Source organism: Sus scrofa, chromosome 17, assembly GCF_000003025.6.
Source record: "Sus scrofa isolate TJ Tabasco breed Duroc chromosome 17, Sscrofa11.1, whole genome shotgun sequence".
NCBI classification, from domain to species: Eukaryota; Metazoa; Chordata; class Mammalia; order Artiodactyla; family Suidae; genus Sus; species Sus scrofa.
This window is the reverse complement of record NC_010459.5, coordinates 19,301,962-19,316,543: the sequence shown is the minus strand read 5'-3', so window position 1 is coordinate 19,316,543 and position 14,582 is coordinate 19,301,962. Positions and strand designations below refer to the sequence as shown.

The 14,582-nt window shown below is 41.0% G+C and overlaps 1 long non-coding RNA gene across 2 annotated transcripts in view; it reads right to left on the bottom strand.

Annotated features, from left to right (window-relative positions):
- Window positions 1–14,582, bottom strand: part of LOC110257459 — a 49,998-nt gene that overhangs the window by 34,096 nt on the left and 1,320 nt on the right. For both annotated transcript variants that reach the window (XR_002340073.1, XR_002340072.1), the window contains exon 2: window positions 14,419–14,525. This is a non-coding gene — a long non-coding RNA (uncharacterized LOC110257459). The remainder of the gene's footprint in view (window positions 1–14,418; window positions 14,526–14,582) is intronic.

Below are 14,582 nucleotides of genomic sequence, written 5' to 3'. Positions count from 1 at the left end.
TCGTCTGCAACCTGCACCACAGCTCACAGCTGTGCCAGATCCTTAACCCACTGAGTGAGGCCAGGGATTGAACCTGCATCCTCATGGATACTAGTCAGATTCATTTCTGCTAAGCCACAAGGGGAACTCCTATATTCTGTGTTTTAAAAATCTTTTGCCTACCCAAAGTCATGAAGATGTCCTTTTTTTTTTTTTTTTTTAAGAACTTTATTGCTTTTCATATTTAAGTCTACAGTCTATTTGGAACTGATTCTTGTATAAGGTGTACAGGGGTCAAATTACTTATAGAGAAGACATAACAAGTCATGAGACAGAAATTTGTTTACATTCTTAACTTTGAATGCCTAGGCTTAGATATTACAGAGCTTGATTTAAATCATCCTCAGCCTCAGAGAGGTAAGGAGAAAATCATCAATTACAAGTAATTGTCCAAAGAAGAATGTTTACAAGGGGAGTTCCTGTTGCAGAAACCAATCCGACTAGGAACCATGAGGTTGCGGGTTTGATCCTTGGCCTCACTCAGTGGGTTAAGGATCTGGCGTTGCTGTGAGCTGTGGTGTAGGTCACAGAGGCGGTTCTGATCCTGCATTGCTGTGCCTGTGGTGTAGGCTGGTGGCTACAGCTGATTCAACCCCTAGCCTGGGAACCTCCATTTACTGTGGATGTGGCCCTAAAAAACAAAAAAATAGAAATTAAAAAAAAATTAAAAACCCAAAGAGGAACGTTTAAAAAAGCATTGACAACATATTCTCTGTGAAAGGTGCTTCCTGATCAGTTTAGAATATTTCAAGCCAATTTACTCAAATCTTGGCTTCGAGTTTAATTGCTGAGAACTTACTCTTTCTTCATGAAAATCAATAATGAAGATTTATCACTCTGTAGGCTGAGACCTTTTTTCTCCTTTAACTGTAATGTAAAATGTTGAAATGAATCAATCTTTCATTGTTATCTATTGTGGAAGACAAATATAACTATGGAAGTTTAATATAGGAGAAAGAAGAAACTAGGAAACTTGGCTGGACAGTATCTTCTACTCATCTACATCAGCCCCATCTTTTAACAGATGAGAAACCAGAGCCAAAAACATGTCAGGGTTTATCCAAGATCCTACAGGGAGCTAATGAGAGAGCTCCATCAGGAGTGGAGTCCAGGCCTGCAATTCTCCTTCGTCACATTCATTTTGTTGATGCATTCATCTAGATTTTATTCCCAAGATTAAAAAATAGCAAATTGCTGGCATCCAGCAGCAAACTATCATTCAATTATCTATGGCTGCAAAAGCAACCACCACATACTTTGTGGTACAACAGTCGTTTGTTATTGTTTTGTTCTGTTTTGGCTTTTTAGGGCCACACCTGCAGCATATGGAAGTTCCCAGGTGAGAGGTTGGATTGGAGCTGCAGCTGCCAGCCTACGCCACAGCCACAGCAACACAGGATCCGAGCCACATCTGCGACCTACACCACAGCTCATGGCAACACCAGATCCCTGACCCATTGAGTGAGGCCAGAGATCAAACCTGCATCCTCATGGATACCAGTCAGATTTGTTTCTGTTGTGCCACAACAGGAACTCCTTCATCTGTTATTGTTATTATTGTCTCTCATGGTTTTGGGGTTCCCTGGGCTCAGCAGCACATTTCTCAATCTGGAGTCTCTCATGTGTTTGCAGGCAGATGGCTAGGGCCAGAGACCTCCTGAAGTCCTCCTCACTAACATGTCTAGTGATGGATACTGCTGTCTGCTGGGACCTCAGCAGAACCTATCTATCAGCCAGAACTCCTACATATGCTACTCCACAGAGCCTGGGCTTTCTCACAATATGGCGACTGTGTTTCTAGAGCAAGTGTCCCAAGAGCAAGTGTCCCAAGAGAAACCAGGTAAAAATTGCATTGCCTCTTATCAACCAACTTCAGAAGTCACTTAGCATCACTGTCACTGTAGTCACAAGCACATTTAGATGTAAGGGGAGGAAACATAGTTGCCATGCCCCTTTAGGAGGAGAGTAAGCAGGAGTTCCCACTGTGGCTCAGTGGTTAACAAACCTGGCTAGTATCCATGAGGTTGCAGGTTCTATCCCTGGCACCACTCAGTGGGCTAAGGATCCAGCATTGCCGTGAGCTGCGGTGTAAGTCACAGACATGGATTGGATCCTGCACTGCTGTAGCTGTGTTGTAGGCCGGCAGCTATAGTTCCGATTCAACCCCTAGCCTGGGAACTTACATATGCTGTGAGTGCAGCCCTAAAAAAAAGAGGAAAAAAATTTTAAAAAAATAGAAGGAGAGTAAGTATGTGAGGTGGGCAATAGAATTGCAGCCCAGCCATTTTGGAAAATATAGTGGCCACATTGTGGTATAAAGGAGAATATATCACATCTTTGTCCCCAGTTACTGACACACAGCCTCAAAAACTCAGAATTTCCTGTATAAGAATGTCCTAGCAGAGTTCCCGTCATGCCTCAGTGGTAATGAGCCCAACTAGTATCCATGAGGATGCAGGTTCAATCCTGGGTTAAGGATCTAGCATTGCCCTGAGCTGTGGTGTAGGTCACAGACACAGCTCAGCTCCCGTGTTGCTGTGTCTGTGGTGTAAGGCCAGCAGCTGTAGGTCTGATTCAATCCAAGGCCTGGGAACTTCCATATGCCATAGGTGTGGCCCTAAAAAGACAAAAAAAAAAAAGTCCTTCGCAATGAGATCCTCCTATATAGCACAGGGAACTGTATCTAGTCACTTGTGATGGAAAGTGATGGAGGATAATGTGAGAAAAAGAATATATATGTGTGTGTGTATATATATATATATATATAATGCATATATGACTGGGTCACTTTGCTGTACAGCAAATTGACAGAACATTGTAAATCAACTATAATCAAAAATAATAAAAATCTTTAAAAAAATAATAAAGAATGTCCTTGTTATGTCAAGAAGGTGACTCTTAGTGGGACGCTAGTTAGTTCAGGATGGGGGCTGGTCATCGGTAAAACCAACTGCATGACTTGAAGTTTGGAATTTTGCAACACCCTGATCTCCTGGGAGGAAAGGGGGCTGGAGATTGAGTTCAACCTTATGCCAATGATTTAATCAATCATGACCAAGTAATAAAACCCCAATAAAAATCTCTGGGCACTGATTGTATCAGTCTGGGGTCCCCAAAGAAACAGAACTGGTAAGATATACATTTGACCCTTAACAATGAGGGAGTTTGGACGTCAACCCCTGTGCAGGAGAAAATTCATACATGTAACTTTATAGTCATTCCTCCACATCCACCATTTTGCATGTGCAGATTCAACCAACTGCAAATAGTATAGCATTTAGTATTTAGAAAAAAATCCATATATGAGTGGACAGTATGGTTCACACCTATGTTATTCAAGGGTCTCGAGAGAGAGAGATTGCCAGTTTTATATATAAAGAAAATTTTCTGTGAGGACTTGCCTCACATTATTACGGAAGCTGAGAAATTCAAGATCTGCAGTTAACAAACTGGAAACTCAGGAGAGTCAATGATATAGTTCCAGTTCAAGCCCTAGTCCAACAGAAGGAGAAGACCAATGTCATCTTATCAAGAAACATATCACACACGCACCCGGAAATAATGCTTAATCTGGGCAGCTAGCGGCCCAATCAAGTTTACACAAAAAATCAACTATGGCACAAAGGCTCAGTGGAGCTTCTTGATTGGTGAATGAATACATTGATGTGCTAAAATGCTGACACGCCTGGATTCCATGAGGAGACAGCATCGAAGCTTTGCCTTATCTTTTTTTTTTTTTTTTTTTTTTTGTCTTTTTGCCTTTTCTAGGGCCGCTCTGGAGGCATATGGAGGTTCCCAGGCTAGGAGTCTAATCGGAGCTATAGCCACCGGCCTACACCAGAGCCACAGAAACGCTGGATTCGAGCAGCGTCTGCAACCTACACCACAGCTCACACCAACGCCGGATCATTAACACACTGAGCAAGGCCAGGGTTCGAACCCGCGACCTCATGGTTCCTAGTCAGATTCGTTAACCACTGCACCACGATGGGAACTCCAAGTTCTTTTTTTTTTCTTTTTTTTAATTTTTTTGCCTTATCTTCTGACCTTCCCCTCTGCTTCTCTCCATTTTTCAGATCTGTACTCGTAATAGAAAACAGTAAGTGTAGTATTTCCCTGAGTTCTGTAAATTATTCTAGCAAATTATAACACCGGAAAGGGTCACGGGACTCCTGAATATTGAGAAGTGCAGATGTCTTGGGGACCCCATTTGTGGTTTGCGTCTGAAATGGGGTCAGTCTTGTGGAGTCTTTAACCTGTGGGGTCTGAACTAATTCTGGGTAGTTAGTATCATTATTTAATTGTAGGACACCCACTTAGTATCACAGAATTAGTGTCAGACAGTCATACCTTGTGATTCTTCTTCAGGTACCAAATGGCTTATTCTATTTGTCTTATTCTCACTTGTCTTTTGTTGTTGTTGTTTTCTTTTTAGGGCCTCACCTGTGGCATATGGAAGTTCCCAGGCTAGGGGTCTGATTGGAGCTGCAGCCACTGGTCTATACAACTGCCACAGCAACATGAAACCGAGCCTTATCTGTAACCTACAGCTCACAGCAACACCAGACCTTTAACCCACTGATCGGGGTCAGGGATCAAACTGGCATCCTCATGGATGCTAGTTGGGTTTGTTATCGCTGAGCTACAACAGGAACTCCTATTCTTACTTGTCTTAAATGAGAAGTTTATATATGTGGTACTCACTTCATGAGCTATAGACAGCTTAGAGGTTATCACAGCATGCTCAGAGAGATCTCTATTTTTACATCAAAGTACTCTCTTTTCCTTTTTCTCCTTAATGCCAAAGATATCCAGCGAACATTTGTAATTTCCACCCCAGAGAATTTCCTATCCTGTCTTAAGATTGAAGGATCATGAAGGCTTGGGCAGCACTCCATCCTGACAGGTCAGTGTTCTGCTCTGATGGAGATAATTACAGACAAATCTCCAGGGCTCAGGCCCTGGATCTGTCCTCTTATCTGCTTATATTCTCTCTGGTTTCATTCGGTATCATGGATTTAAACACCACCTATATACTCTAAACTGGTTGTCTCCTCTGAATCGCAGGTTCTTACATTCAACTTCCCAGTCAACATCTCCACTTACATGTCCTAGCTGTCTCTCAAATAAAATGTGTACAAAAGTGAGCTCATAATGTTTTCCCCAAATCCTGCATGTCTGTCCCACAGTCTTCCCAATCTCAGTTAAGGGCAGCTTCACCCTCCTAGGTGCCCATGTGTGATCTTTGCCTGGCTTTCTTGTACATCCCACTTCTGATCCATCAGCAAATCCAAAGAGCTCCATTTCTTTTTGTCTTTTTAGGGCAGCACCTGTGGCATATAGAAGTTCCCAGGCTAGGTGTGGCACTAATAACACAAGATCCGTGCCTACACCACAGCCACAGCCACGAGGGATCTGAGATGCATCTGTGACCTACACCACAGCTCAAAACTCACTGAGCAGGGCCAGGAATAAAATCCACATTCTCAGATCCTAGTCCAGTTCGTTAATCACTGAGCCACGAAAGGAACTCCAAGAGCTCCATTTTTAAATATATTCCACATTCATCTACTTCTCTCTACCTCACTGCCACCTCTGGTTCCTCATTATCATTATTTCTTAATTAATTAAATTATCACAATGGCTCCCTAATTGGTCTCCTTGCATCAACCCTTGGCCCCACCTTCACATTCTATTCCTAATTCAGGGGGAAAAGAGATGCTGTCAAAAAGAGGTTAAGAAAAAAAAAAATCAATAAGTAAGATTGTGTCAATCCTCATCCCCAAACCCTCCAATGACACCCTATCACATTCAAAGTAAACGCCAAATTTCTTAGTAAAACCTACAGGCCCTATGTGACCTGGTTCCATGCTCTCTCCAACTTCATCCCCTTGTTGATGTCATTACAACCACAATGGTCTCCTATCTGTTCTTCCAGCATACTAGGCACACTCCCACCTCAGGGCTGTTATCCTAAATATTTTCTTTGCTTGGAATGACATTCTCCCAAACACTTACGTGGCTCACCCCTCACTTAATTCAGGTCACTACTCAGAATTCTGCTTTTGAGGAAGATTTTCATTGGCCACCCTACATAAAATTTTAACCCACCTCTTTCCCAGATATTCATATCCACCCATTTTTCTACCTGATTTTTCTGCTTAGCTCATATAAAAAAACACATCATATATTTTACTTATCCAATACCCAATTCAAGTTTGGGGATAGTGGCATAGAAGGACTTGAGCTCACCTCCTCTCATGAAAACACCCATACCCAAGTAGGAACCAAATTAAGAAATTTAATCAACCTAAGAGTTTGTCAAATGGGAAGATTTACAATAGTCAGGAAAGACCTCATAGAATAGGAGGATTTGAGCTGCCTTTGAAGAGATGGGTGGGATTTGAATAATCAATGAGGAGAAAGGATGAAAATTCCATGTAAAAAGAGACATGAACTATTCTCCAGATATTCTAAATACAAAAAGTAGGAGGATCTCTACACAACATTTTGGTGCAGGAACATTTGCACCTTGGTTTGGTTCCTTGAACACAGGAACATTTTCCATATCTGTTTCCTTCATAATTTATCCCAGTATCTGGCATAGAACAGAAATTCAATATATGTCAGATGGATTATTAGGTGAATGGATGGATGGATGCATGGGTTACTGGATGGATAGATGAGTGATCAGAGGAAACATAAATATGTAGACTCATGAATCCAACTACTTTCTGTTTAAACAACATTGGATTCTGATGCATTATAATCATAAAGATAATTCCTCAAAAGAAGGACTTAGGTTGGGTTTTTTTTTTTTTTTTTTTTTCACTTTTTAGGGCCGCACCTGTGGCATATGGAGGTTCCCAGGCAAGGTACACCACAGCCACAGCAACACCAAATCCAAGCCACGTCTCTAAACTGCACCATGGCTCACAGCAACCCCGGATCCTTAACCCACTGAGCAAGGCTAGGGATCAAACCTATGTCCTCATGGATGCTAGTCAGATTCGTTAACCATTGGGCCATGACAGGAATTCCCAAGAAGGACTTAGTTTTGACCCACACAGGAAAGAACCTTTTAAAAAAGGCTATAACAGAGTTCCCTTGTGGTGCAGTAGGATAAGGATCCAGTGTTGTCACAGCAGCAGTTTGGGTTGCTGCTGTGGCACAGATTTGATCTCCGGCTCAAGAAATTCCACATGCAACAGGCTCAGCCAAAAAAAGAAAAAGAAAAAAGTCTATAGAAATTTTGTCATTGTGGTAAAACACACACAACACTAAATTTACCATCTTAACCATTTATAAGTATACGGTTTGGTAGAATTAAAGATATTCACACTTCCGTGCAATAGATTTTTAGAACTTTTTCCTTCATATTGCAACACTGAAATTCTATCTATACCCACTAAATAATAATTATCCCATCTCCCTCCACCAGCTCATGAAAATCACCTTTCTACTTTCTGTTTCTATGATTTTGACTATTTTAGGTACTTCATATGAGTAAAGTCATACAGTATTTGTCCTAAAAAGACTGTAAGAAAACTTAACCTCCTTTTATGCTACTTTGACAAGTGCAGTCATTGGAAAACATTCTACCTTGGAAGTTAAAATTCCCTATCATGCAATTCAAAGCTAGATAGAGAAATAAGATCTGATTATTAATGTCTTCTGTGTATTCAGTAGGGCAAATGACAGTTATTCTCATCATGTAAATACGCAAGTCCAAATACCATATTTTATCCATTCTAAGATACTCATTTCCCCCCACATTTTAATATCTCTGAAATAAAGATACATCTTATAAATAATGGTATTTTCGCATTGTGCCATTGTTTAATTGGCAGCATTTTTTCTTTCCTGGGGCTATTTTTTAAAAAATTCTTATGTCTTATAAGGATGTGTGTTCTAGAGCTATGCAATAAGGTAAATGATTAGCTCAAAATCTCACACCCAGTTCTCAGTAAAGGTGGGATGGGAACTAAGGTTTCCTTAGCTTTAAAGTTATGATTTAATGACTAGAAACATTTCCACTAAAAAATGGAGCCACTCCCAAATGACTTTTGTGCCATGCCATATGAATTTAAGGAAATTATCATTCACCTCTGGATGTCTCCCATTTGATGGTAAAAAGGGAAGATACAATGAATGTCAGAGACACTCTCTCAGGACATGTTTCTTGTAGCCAGAATCTTATCTAAGGATGTGAGACATCGCAAATAACAATACAAGGATGTCTCACACATTGCACTGGAGAGCCTTACACTAAAAAATAATCTGTTTATCAGAAATTCAAATTTTACTGGGAATCCTGTATTTAATCTGGCAGGCCTAACCTCATCTAATCTTGAAAGAAGGGAGATCAGTGGACTAGCTTTGACTTTGCACAAGACTCTCAGTGAGGGGAGCTGGATTCTCAGTGAGTAAGGGTTGGGGCAGGACACAACCTTTAAAAGATTGATCTAGCCATTTTGGATAAGACATAAACTGGTTGGAACCCACAAGGCCCGAGATGTCAAAAAAATTCAACTTCTAGTAGACCTTGAGCCTCATTATACATTAGAAATGCAATACATGGAGTTCTTGTTGTGGCTCAGTGGTTAACGAATCTGACTAGGAATCATTAGGTTGCAGGTTCTATCCCTGGCCTTGCTCAGCGGGTTAAGGATCCAGCATTGCCATGAGCTGTGGTGTAGGTCACAGATGCGGCTTGGATCCCACATGGCTGTGGCTCTGGTGTAGGCTGGCAGCTACAGCTCCAATTAGACTCCTAGCCTGGGAGCCTCATATGCCATGGGAGTGGCCCTAGAAAAGGCAAAAAGACCAAAAAAAAGAAAGAAAGAAAGAAAGAAAGAAAGAAAGAAAGAAAGAAAGAAAGAAAGAAAGAAAGAAAAAGAAATGCAATACATTAGTATCTAAGAGATACATCCACAGGTGCCATGACTGTTCCAAGGACAACCCATAAGATGACAAAAAGTAGGCAGTGGCCCAATTCTTTGAAATTCCCTGCCCCTTCCCATGAAATAGTTGGAATCCTACTCCCACTCATTAGCCTATGAAATTACCCAGCCCATAAAAACTAAGCACCCCATATTTTGGGGTCACTCTCAAGCCTACTGAGATGGACTGTAGTCTGTCTACGGAGGGTGTATCTTTAAATAAATCCACTTCTTACCTATCACTTCTTCTCTCACTGAATTCCTCCTGTGCTGAGACATAAAGAACATGAGCTTCATTAAGTCCTGAGATTTCAATTAAAAGACAGTGTGTTCAAGTTCCAACCCCTGGGTTCAAGTCCCAATCTGAGTTGGGGCAGTTTCAATAAGTAATAAGCAAAAATGCCTCTGCTATAAAACTTTAGGAAGGACACATTTTCCTTCTTGAGCCAACAAATGTTTGTACAGTTTTAAATAAGAATGGAAAGTAGAAAATATGACACAAATGAACCTATCTACAAAACAGAAACAAACTCACAGACATAGAAAACACACTTGTGGTTGCCAAGAGAGAGGGGAGGAAATGGGTGGATGGGAAATTTGGGGTTGGTAGATGAAAACTGTTACATTTAGAATGGATAAGGTCCTACTGTACAGCACAGGGAACTATATCCAAGAAGAGCAGAAACTGACAGAACAATGTAAATCAACTATACTCTAGTAAAAATTACATCAAATTAAAATTTTAAAAAAGAATAGAAGGTAGACTAATAGAGATTATATGTAAATCTCTTTTTATAGTCTTTGCAGAATTATTAGGTTATTATCATTCATGACATTAAGTGAAATCACCTTCAAAAACTATATTTATTTTCATTTTGCTGTTTAATTCCATTTAGGCTACAAGGTTTTTTTTTTTTTTTTTTTTTTTTAAGGGCTGCACTGGTAGCATATGGAGGTTCCCAGGCTAGGGGGCTAATCAGAGCTGCAGCTGTGGCCTGCACCACAGCTCACAGCAACACCAACACCAACACCAGATTCTTAACTCACTGAGCGAGGCCAGGGATCGAACCTGCAACCTCTGGGTTCCTAGTGGGATTCATTTCCTCTGCGCCATGACGGGAGCTCCAAGGCTACAAATTTTTAAAGAAAACAACCTGCCCTAGAAGTTCATTGTAAGTTGGCATATTTGGCTTCAGCCTATTATTTATTTTAAGACTAGGCCAGTTGGCATTCAGCCAAACTGAGGATTTGATATACTTCTGATTTTGGAAGACAGCAGCGAGTGATGGCTTGGAATGAGACCTTAATTTTCTGCTCAGGAATTGAATCTGGGCAGCCTGGATGAAAATCAGGAATCCTAGCCACTAGTCTAGCTAGAGGCTAAAAGCAAAATTGTCCTGATTCTTGCCTGTTGAAATTCAAGAATGTTTCAAGGAAGCAAAGACTATAAAAGCAGGTACAAGGTTTATTATCAGAGACACAGTACTACGTGTGGGGGAGCACACAGAGAAATAGTCTATTCATCTAAGGCAGATGCTAAGCAGTAATACACACCCGAAGGAGGAGTGAGGGTGTGGGATCCCCCTGAATGAGGAGTGTGCCAGAGAGGTGATTTAAACCACTAACATAGGACAGTTCTTTTGGGTTTTTGTCTTCCTTGGCCAATTATCTTGTCTTATTTCTCACACCTGACCAGACCCAGGGCCCTCCCTGGTATGTATGCATATCATTTGGCCAAGATGGATTCCAAAGCAAAGCATGCTGGGAAGGTTATCTAGACTTATTATGGTCTAGTATCCCCTCCCTTTCTGACCCAGAAGGGTTTCTCTGTGCATATGTAGTTGGGGTCTCCCTGACCCTAAGGATGGGAAGCATGTGACCTCTTGGTCTTTTGCTATAGCAGGGCTTAGCCTCTCTTTTGATACTGTCATTACCATTATTTAATGAGGTTACAGAAGACAAGTGCCAATTACTTGCCTTGTGCCTGCTATTTCCCTCTTGAAATATAGATAGGTGGATGATTGTAAATGTTTACCCCAGAGCCCACCTATCTTCTGCCTCAGGAAGTATAAACAAGAGGCTAGGGTTTGTTTTTTCTTCTTCTTTTTTTTTTTTTTTTTTTCTGCATTTTAGGGCCAAACTTGTGGCATATGGAAGTTCTCAGGTTAGGGGTCAAATTGGAGGTACCACTACCAGCCTATGCTACAGCCACAGCAATGCAGTGTCCGAGCCATGTCTGTGACCTACACCATAGCTCAAGGCAATGCCAGATCCTTAACCCAATGAGTGAGGCCAGGGATTGAACCAGCATCCTCATGGATACTAGTTGGGTTCATTACCAATAAACCACAAAGGGAAATCCCAACAAGAGGCTTGTTGTAAATGTTTATCCTGGAGCTTATCTATCTCCTGCCTCATTTCCAACATAATTCTTCTTCTTATTCTTTTTTTTTTTTTTTTTTTGTCTTTTTAGGGCCACACCCATGACATATGGAAGTTCCCAGTCTAGGGGTCAAATCAGAGCTATAGCTGTTGGCCTGCAACACAGCCATAGCAACAAAGGATCCAAGCCACATCTGTGACCTACACCATAGCTTGTGGCAATGGGGGATCCTTAACCCACTAAATGAGGCCAGGAATAAAACCTGAATTCTTATGGATACTATTCGCATTAGTTACCACTGAGCCATGATGGGAAATCCTCAACACAACTCTTAAGAGCTGAATCAAGAGAGCTCCCAAGATGCTGGGTCAGCACTGTCCAGAGGGCTTCCATGCCTGATGGACTGGAACATCTCACACCTCCCTGTCTGAAACCCCCACAATCAGACTGGATTCAAACACAGCCAAATCTCTGCCTGACAGGGAGTAAAAACATCTGGATGGCTGCTCCAGGGGCTGGACAGTTCCTTGATTTAAGTTATGGCCTGGAATCCTCCCAAAGCCCTCATCTTGATGTGGAACTATGGCAACTTCTTCCATAGTATTCCCATGAATCTTTTTTTGTTTGTTTGTAATATTTTTGCTTTTTAGGGCCTAACCCATGGCATATAGAGTTCCCAGGCTAGGGGTCCAATCGGAGCTGTAGTCACTGGCCTACACCACAGCCACAGCAATGCCAGATCCAAGCTGTGTCTGTGACCTACACAACTCATGGCAACACTGGATCCTTAACCCACTGAGCGAGGCCAGGGATCAAACCTGCATTTTCATGGATGCTAGTCAGATTCAATTCCACTCAGCCACAACAGGAACTCCATGAATCTTTTTGATTGAGAAGCACTTTTGGAACAACATTAGAGTACAACAAACTGTCTATAAGTGAGAAGACTTAAAGAGGCAGATTAAACACATTATTACAATGTTTTCAATAAAGAAACTTGGCTACTGCTGGGACATAAACATTTTAAGGTAATAGCTGGAACAAAAGCATGACACCAGGACACATCCACATTTCAAAAACTTTATATAATTTTTCAGTTGTCTATATTAATAACATTCATCCATACAGCATATTTTAAGTAGGGTTATCACTCATGTGATAATGTTCTCCATGTAGTTTAACGTAACCAAATAATACTAGTTAAATAGTTCCTCTGGAGCATCTCTTAAGTTTTCAGGACGTCAAAATAAATTTCATTAAAAGTTGACATTTGGGAGTTCCTGTCATGGCTCGGTTGTTAACTAATGCGGCTAGCATTCATGAGGATGCAGGTTCGATCCCTGGCCTCGATCAATGGGTTAAGGATCTGGTGTTGCTGTGAGTTATGGTGTAGGTTGCGGACAAGGCTTGGATCTCACGTTGCTGTGGCTGTGGCATGGGCTGACGGCTACAGCTCCGATTGGACTCCTAGCCTGGGAACCTCCATATGCTGCAGGTTTGGCTCTAAAAAAAGACAAAAGACAAAAAAATAAAAAACAACATAAAATAAATAAAAGTTGACATTTGGGAAGTTTGTCAAAAAGTTTCAAAATACTTGGTCAAATAAGATCACAGGTCACTGTGAGATAATAGGTACCCTTTAATGAAAATTACAAGAGGTCTCAAAATCAAATACAAATCACTTAAAGACAATGAAACTCACACAATCTGTTATCAAAAGCAACATTACAAGAAAACTTTGTTCTCTCTCTCTCTTTTATTTTTTCTTTCTTTTTTGGCCACCCTGAGGAAGATGGAGTTCTCATATCTGAGCCATAGCTTCGACCTAAGCTGCAGCTGTGGCAATGCTGGATCCTTTACCCATTCTGCCAGGCCAGGGATTGAACCTGTGTCCCAGTGCTCCCAAGACACCCTTGCACCATAGCGGGAACTGAAACCTTTGTTCTATTAACAGAGAAAAACCAAATCCAAGTCTTGCCTCAGCCCACTCCCAACAAAATCCATTTACTAACTAAATCTACTTTTCCACAAACTTTAACTGAAAATGCTTGTCTTACTTTCCGTAAGTTTTTTTTTTAAATCACACCTCGTTACTTATTTTCCTTGCTGACAAATTTGCAACAGATATAAGGTTTATTTAACCTCCAGTAAACCTAGATACAGCAAAAGTATTTTACATAACATTGATGTATATTAATCAAACCAACAAACATAAACCATCTTCAATACCAGATTTTGGCTTTAGTATTGAATATTTCCCAGATCATGTGAACCTGAAATTCATTTTGACAGATTTCTTTTATATTTCTGAGCATTTGTACATGCTTAATTTCCTTTAAGCCAATTAAATAGAACACTTTTATGAATTAATTTTGGCAATACCATAATCTACAACACATATAGATTAAGTACAAAACACATAGACCTCATAACTTCCATTCTAAGATTTCAACCATGAGTCAAGTACAATCATGTAAAACCACAGTTATAAGAGGTTGGATTCAAATTGGGCTTCTGACAGATGGAACAAATCAAAGTCACCTGTCTCAATGGCTAAACCCTTTTAACTGAAAAGACATGAGGATTTCTATTTGTTCTTGACAAGTCAAGTTCAAAATTACCTACCCCCTTTTTTTAAATTTGCTTTTTATTTATTTATTTATTTTTGTCTTTTTGCCATTTCTTGGGCTGCTCCCGCGGCATATGGAGGTTCCCAGGCTAGGGGTCAAATCAGAGCTGTAGCTGCCAGCCTATGCCAGAGGCACAGCAACGCGGGATCTGAGCCACAGCTCACAGCAACGCTGGATCCTTAACCCACTGAGCAAGGCCAGGGATCGAACCCGCAACCTCATGGTTCCTAGTGGGATTCATTAACCACAACGGGAACTCCAAAATTTGCTTTTTAGAAAAGAGGATGGAGATAAGATGTCCTGGAGAAGAACAAGTAGAACATCTGCATCTCAAAGGCACAGGAAAGTCGCTCTTACGATAACTTTGTTCCTCAAGGCCAGGACCCCACCCCCATCCCACCACCATCCAGGTCTTAATACTCACCAGCTGGATATCTTTGGCCAAGCTTGGAACTGATAGCGATAGGGTAGAGTAGTTTCACAGGCAGGTGTAGCTAGTCCCAGTAGGAGACCATAGCTAGAGAGGGAAACCTAGGGAAATTGGGAGACCACTGTTAGGATAATAATTACTCAAGAAAGCCATCAGAA